General features: G+C 39.4%; 1 protein-coding gene and 1 pseudogene across 4 annotated transcripts in view; one reads left to right on the top strand and one right to left on the bottom strand.

The window, feature by feature from the left end:
* Nf1 (neurofibromin 1) overlaps positions 1–6,735 on the bottom strand; it is a 258,357-nt gene that overhangs the window by 152,755 nt on the left and 98,867 nt on the right. The gene's annotated exons all lie outside the window — the stretch shown is intronic.
* LOC116079197 overlaps positions 6,645–6,735 on the top strand; it is a 790-nt pseudogene continuing 699 nt past the window's right edge.

Below are 6,735 nucleotides of genomic sequence, written 5' to 3'. Positions count from 1 at the left end.
GACTCTAAGAGAACACAAATGCCAGCCCAGACTACTATACCCAGCAAAACTCTCAATCACCACAGATGAAAAAACCAAAGTATTCCATGACAAAACCAAATTCACACAATATATTTCCACAAACCCAGCCCTTCAAAAGATAATAAATGGAAAATTCCAACATAAGGAGGGGAACTACATCTCTGAAAAAGCAAAAGTGTAATCTTCCAATAAAACTAAAAGAAGATAGCCATATGAACGGAATTACAACTCTAACAACAAAAATAACAGGAAGCAACAATTACTTTTTCTTAATATCTATTAATATCAATGGATTCAAATCCCCAATAAAAAGACATAGACTATCAGATTGGGTACGTAAACAGGACCCAACATTTTGTGCATACAGGAAACCCACCTCAATGACAAAGACAGACACTACTTCAGAATAAAAGGCTGGAAAACAATTCTCAAAGCCAATGGTCCCAAGAAAAAAGCTGGAGTAGCCATTTTAATATCGAATAAAATTGAATTTTACCCTAAAGTGACCAAAAAAGATAAGGAGGGACACTTCATATTCATCAAAGGTATGATCTACCAAGATGAACCCTCAATTCTGAACCTCTATGCTCCAAATCAAAGGGCATCTACATTCATAAAAGAAACTTTACTAAAGCTCAAAGCACACAATAATAGTGGGAGATTTCAACACCCTACTCTCTGCAATGGACAGATCATGGAAACAGAAACTAAACAAAGACACAGTGAGACTAACAGAAGTTATGAAACAGATGGATTTAACAGATATCTATAGAACTTTTTATCCTAAAACAAAGGGATATACCTTCTTCTCAGTACCTCATGGTACCTTCTCCAAAATTGACCATATAACTGGTCACAAATCAGGCCTCAACAAATACAAGAAGACTGAAATAATTCCTTGTATCCTATCAGATCACCATGGACTAAGGCTGCTCCTTAATAACAATATAAACAATAGAATGCCCACATACACGTGGAAGCTTAACAACACTCTACTCAATGATAACTTGGTCAAGGAAGAAAGAAAGAAAGAAATTAAAGACTTTCTAGAGTATAATGAAAATGAAGCTACAATATACCCAAACTTATAGGACACAATGAAAGCAGTCCTAAGAGGAAAACTAATAGTTTTAAGTGCCTCCAAAAAGAAACTGGAGACTGCACACACCAACAATTTGACAGCACACCTGGAAGCGCTAGAACAAAGGGAAGCAGGTTCACCCAAGAGGAGTCAAAGGCAGGAAATAATCAAACTCAGGGCTGAAATCAACCAAATGGAAACAAAAAGAACTATACAAAGAATCAACCAAATCAGGAGCTGGTTCTTTCAGAAGATCAACAAGATTGGATAATCCCTTGGTCAGACTAACTAGAGGGCACAGAGACAGTATCCTAATTAACAAAATCAGAAATGAAAAGGGAGGCCTAACAACAGACACTGAGGAAATCCAGAAAATCATGAGATCCTACTACAAAAGCCTATACTCAAAAAAATTGGAAAACCTAGATGAAATGGACAATTTTCTAGACAGATACCAGGTACCAAAGTTAAATGAAGATCAGATCAATGATCTAAACAATCCCGTATCTGTTAATGAAATAGAAACAGTCATTAATATTCTCCTAACCAAAAAAAGCCCAGAACCAGATGGGTTTAGTGCAGAGTTTTATCAAACCTTCAAAGAAGACCTAGTAACAATACTCTTCAAACTATTCCACAAAATAGAAACAGACAGTACTCTACCCAATTGGTTCTATGAAGCCACAACTGCTCTTATACCTAAACCACACAAAGACCTAACAAACAAAGAAAACTTCAGACCAATTTCCCTTACGAATATCGATGCAGAAATATCCAATAAAATTCTTGCAAACCGAATCAAAGAACACATCAAAACGATCATCCACCATGATCAAGTAGGCTTCATCCCAGGGATGCAGGGATGATTCAATATATGGAAATCCATCAACATAATTCAATATATAAACAAACTCAAAGGAAAAAAAAATATGATCATCTCATTAGATGCTGAGAAAGCATTTGACAAAATCCAACATCCCTTCATGATAAAAGTCTTGGAAAGACCAGGAATTCAAGGCCCATACTTAAACATAGTAAAAGCAATATACAGAAAACCAGTAGCCAACATCAAACTAAATGGAGAGAAACTTGAAGCAATCCTACTAAAATCGAGAACTAGACAAGGCTGCCCACTCTCTCCCTACCTATTCAATATTGAATAGGTACTTGAAGTCCTAGCCAGAGCAATTAGACAACAAAAGGAGATCAAAGGAATTCAAATTGGAAGGGAAGAAGTCAAATTAATCACTATTTGCTGATGATATAATAGTATACCTAAGTGACCCCAAAAATTCCACCAGAGAGCTCCTAAACCTGATAAACAACTTCAGCAAAGTAGCTAGATACAAAATTAACTCAAGCAAATCAGAGGCCTTCCTCTACACAATGGATAAACAGGCGGAGAAAGAAATTAGAGAAACAACACCCTTCACAATAGTTACAAATAATATAAAATACCTCGGTGTAACTCTAACTAAGCAAGTAAAAGATCTGTTTGACAAGAACTTCAAGTCTCTGAAGAAAGAAACTGAAGAAGATCTCAAAAGATGGAAAGATCTCCCATGCTTGTGGATTGGCAGGATTAATATAGTAAAAATGGCCATCTTGCCGAAGGCAATCTACAGATTCAATGCAGTCCCCATCAAAATTCCAATTCAATTCTTCACAGACTTAGAAAGAGCAATCTGCAAAAATTCATCTGGAACAACAAAAAAACCCAGGATAGCCAAAACTATTCTCAACAGTAAAGGAACCTCTGGTGGAATCACCAGACCTTAAGCTGTACTACAGAGCAATTGTGATAAAAACTGCATGGTATTGGTACAGTGACAGACAGGTAGATCAATGGAACAGAATTGAAGACCCAAAGTTGAACCCACACACCTATGGTCACTTGATCTTTGACAAAGGAGCTAAAACCATATAGTGAAAAAAAGACAGCGTTTTCAACAAATAGTGCTGGCTCAACTGGCAGTTAGCATGTAGAATACAAATAGATCCAGTCCTATCTCCTTGTACAAAGCTCAAGTCCAAGTGAATCAGAAACCTCCACATCAAACCAGACACACTGAAACTCATAGAAAAGAAAGTGGGGAAGAGCCCTGAGCACATAGGCACAGGGGAAAATTTTCTGAACAGAACGCAAATAGCTTATGCTCTAAGATCAAGAATTGACAAATGAGACCTCATAAAGTTGCAAAGCTTCTGTAAGGCAAAAGATACTGTCAATAGGACAAAACGGCAACCAACAAATTGGGAAAAGATCTTGGCCAGGCGTTGGTGGCACACGCCTTTAATCCCAGCACTTGGGAGGCAGAGGCAGGCAGATCTCTGAGTTCAAGGCCAGCCTGGTCTAGTCTACAGAGTGAGTTCCAGGACAGCCAGGGCTACACAGAGAAACCTTGTCTCGAAAAACCCCCCCAAAAAAAAGAAAAAGAAAAAAGAAAAAAGATCTTTACCAGTCCTATATCTGATAGAGGACTAATATCCAATATATACAAAGATCTCAAGAAGTTAGACTCCAGAGAACCAAATAACCCTATTAAAAAATGGGGTACAGAGCTAAACAAAGAATTCTCAACTGATGAATACTGAATGGCTGAGAAGCACCTAAAGAAATGTTCAACATCCTTAGTCATCAGGGAAATGCAAATCAAAACAACCCTGAGATTCTACCTCACACCAGTCAGACTGGCTAGGATAAAAAACGCAGGTGACAGCAGATGCTGAAGAGGTTGTGGAGAAAGAGGAACATTCCTTCATTGCTGGTGGGATTGCAAACTGGTACAACCACTCTGGAAATCAGTATGGCGGGTCCTCCAGAAATTGGACATAGTTCTACTGGAGGACCCAGCTATACCACTCCTGGGCATATACCCAGAAGATATTCCAACATGTAATAAGGATACATGTTCCATCATGTTCATAGCAGCATTATTTATAATAGCCAGAACCTGGAAACAACCCAGATGTCCCTCAACAGAAGAATGGATACAGAAATTGTGGTACATCTACACAATGGAGTACTACTCAGCTATTAAAAACAATGAATTTATGGAATTCCTAGGGAAAATGGATGGATCTGGAAAATATCATCCCGAGTGAGGTAACCCAATCACAAAAGAATCCCGAGTGAGGTAACCCAATCACAAAAGAACACACATGGTATGCACTCTCTGATAAGTGGTTATTAGCCCAGAGGTTCAGAATACACAAAGAACAACCCACAAACCACAAGAAACTCAAGAAGGAAGACCAAAATGTGGACATTACATTCCTTCTGAAAAGGAGGAACAAAATACCCACAGAAGGAGTTGCAGAGACTAACTATGGAGCAGAGTGAAGAAAGGACAATCCAGCCTAATATAGCTATCTCCTGAGAGGCTCTGACAGTACCTGAACTAATTCAGAAGTAGAGGCTCACAGCTATCCATTGAACTGAGTACAGGGTCCCCAATGAAGGAGTTAGAGAAAGGACCAAAGGAGCGGAAGGGTTTGCAGCCTCTTAGGACAAACAACAATATAAACTAACTAGTACCCTTAGAGCTCCCAGGGACTCAACCACCAACCAAGAGTACACATGGTGGGACTGATTGCTCTGGCAGCATGTGTATAGTAGAAGTTTACAAAGTCGGTTATCAATGGGAGGAGAGGCCCTTGGCCCTGTGAAGGTTCTGTGCCCCAGTGTAGGGGAATGCCAGGGCCAATAAGTGGGAGAGGGTGGAGTGGCAAGCAGGGGGAGGGGGTAGGCAACAGGGGTTTGTTCTTTTTTGTTTTTTAGGTTTTTTTGTTTTGTTTTTTTTGGGGTTTTTGGAGGGGAAACTGGGAAAGGAGAAATCATACAACATGTAAATAAGGAAAGTAATTTTAAAAAAAGATTTTTGCCTCATAATTTACTCAAGAAAAATAAAAAAATAAAAAATCTGTTCACATTGTGTGTGTGTGTGTGTGTGTGTGTGTGTTTGTGTGTGTTGTGTGCATGCACGCAAGTGCAAGTGCACCTAGAGGCTATCATTTTTTTTCCCTTCTTCATCATCATCTTCATCATTTTTGATGACAGAGTCTTACTCTGTAGCAGGCTGGCCTGGAACTCACCATATAGACCAGGCTAGCCTCAAACTTACATCTATCTGCCTCTGCTTCCTGAATGCTGGGATGAAGGCATATGCCACCATACCCAGCAAAAGCTGTATTTCTAAATAACCAAAAGCAAAACAGAAATGATCATCAACAAATAAATAAGTAAGCAAGCTGTGCTATATTCATATAATGGGACAGTAAACAGAATAAAACAGAATGAACCTTGAGAAAAATCAACCACTAACACAATATAGCTACAGCAATTATGCTGAACTAAAAATAAAAACCTGTATTTCGTTTATTTCAAATGCAAACTAATTACATTAACAAAGCAAATCAATTATTACAAGGGAGCCAAGAGGAAGATACAAGGCAAGAAGGGATGGGGACAGCAAAGGAATACAAGGTTGACATTCAGGAGTAATGCATGTTGTCTACCAATTGAGCCCATTAATGAAGGAGCCAATGGAATGTTCATCAACAACTAGGAAAACGGGACTAACATGTGTTACAATACACATGAGTGTCAAAAAATGTTTCCTAATTTAAAAGGGGGTGCACAAATAAGATCACATTTGATAAATCTTACTCAGGAACTACAAACTTGTAAAACTAACCCACATTTGTAGAATCTGACCAGTAAGTGTGCAGAAAAAGGGTAGGAGCATTCATTGCACAAAGGAAACTTTCTGGGCTGAATATATTCTAAATCTTCAATTACTTATATATGTTAATTATAAAACAATAAATTTCATTTAGATTAAATATGTTTAGGTTTTCAGTACAAAAATAACACTTAAAAGTAAACTCTGAGGAGTTCCAGTGACCAGCCCAAATTGGGATCCATCTCAAGGGGAGCTCCAAGGCCTGACATTATTACTAAATCTATGGTGTGCTTACAGACAGAAGCCTAGCATGGCTGCCTTCTGAGAGGCCCAACAAGCAGCTGACTGAGACAGATGCAGATATTTACACCCAACCAACGGACTGATGTCAGAGATCCCTGGGATTGAATTAGGGAAGGGCTAGAAAAAGCTGAGGAAGAGGGTGATCCCATAGGAAGACCAGCAGTCTCAACTAACCCAGAACCCTGAGATCTCTCAGACACAAAGCCACCAAACAGGCAACATACATTAACTGATAGGAGGCCCCTGACATATACAGCAGAGGACTGCCTGGTCTTGCCTCAGTGAGAGAAGACACACCTAACCCTCGAGAGACTTGGGGTGGGGTGGGGGTGGGGATATCCTCTTGGAAGCAAGGGTGGGGGGAGCTCGGGAACATGGGAGGATGAACTCTTGGAGGGTGGACCAGGAGGGGGATAATGACTGAACTGTAAAAAAAAGATTAAAGATAATTTTTAAAAAAAGTAAACTCAGACGCAGAGCGCGTGCGGCGCGTTTCACCTACAGAAAAAGTGGGCTGAGGAAAGGTATCAGGGTCTGAACGTGAGACATTTGGCTAGATATCACTGAGCTAGGTGGGACAGCCAGGTAACAATTTCAAGATGCCAGGACGTTCCAGTACAAATTCAGGTTCTACTCGTTACATAT

Source organism: Mastomys coucha, unplaced genomic scaffold, assembly GCF_008632895.1.
Source record: "Mastomys coucha isolate ucsf_1 unplaced genomic scaffold, UCSF_Mcou_1 pScaffold5, whole genome shotgun sequence".
In the NCBI taxonomy this organism is placed as follows: domain Eukaryota; kingdom Metazoa; phylum Chordata; class Mammalia; order Rodentia; family Muridae; genus Mastomys; species Mastomys coucha.
This window is presented reverse-complemented; position numbering and strand designations above follow the sequence as displayed.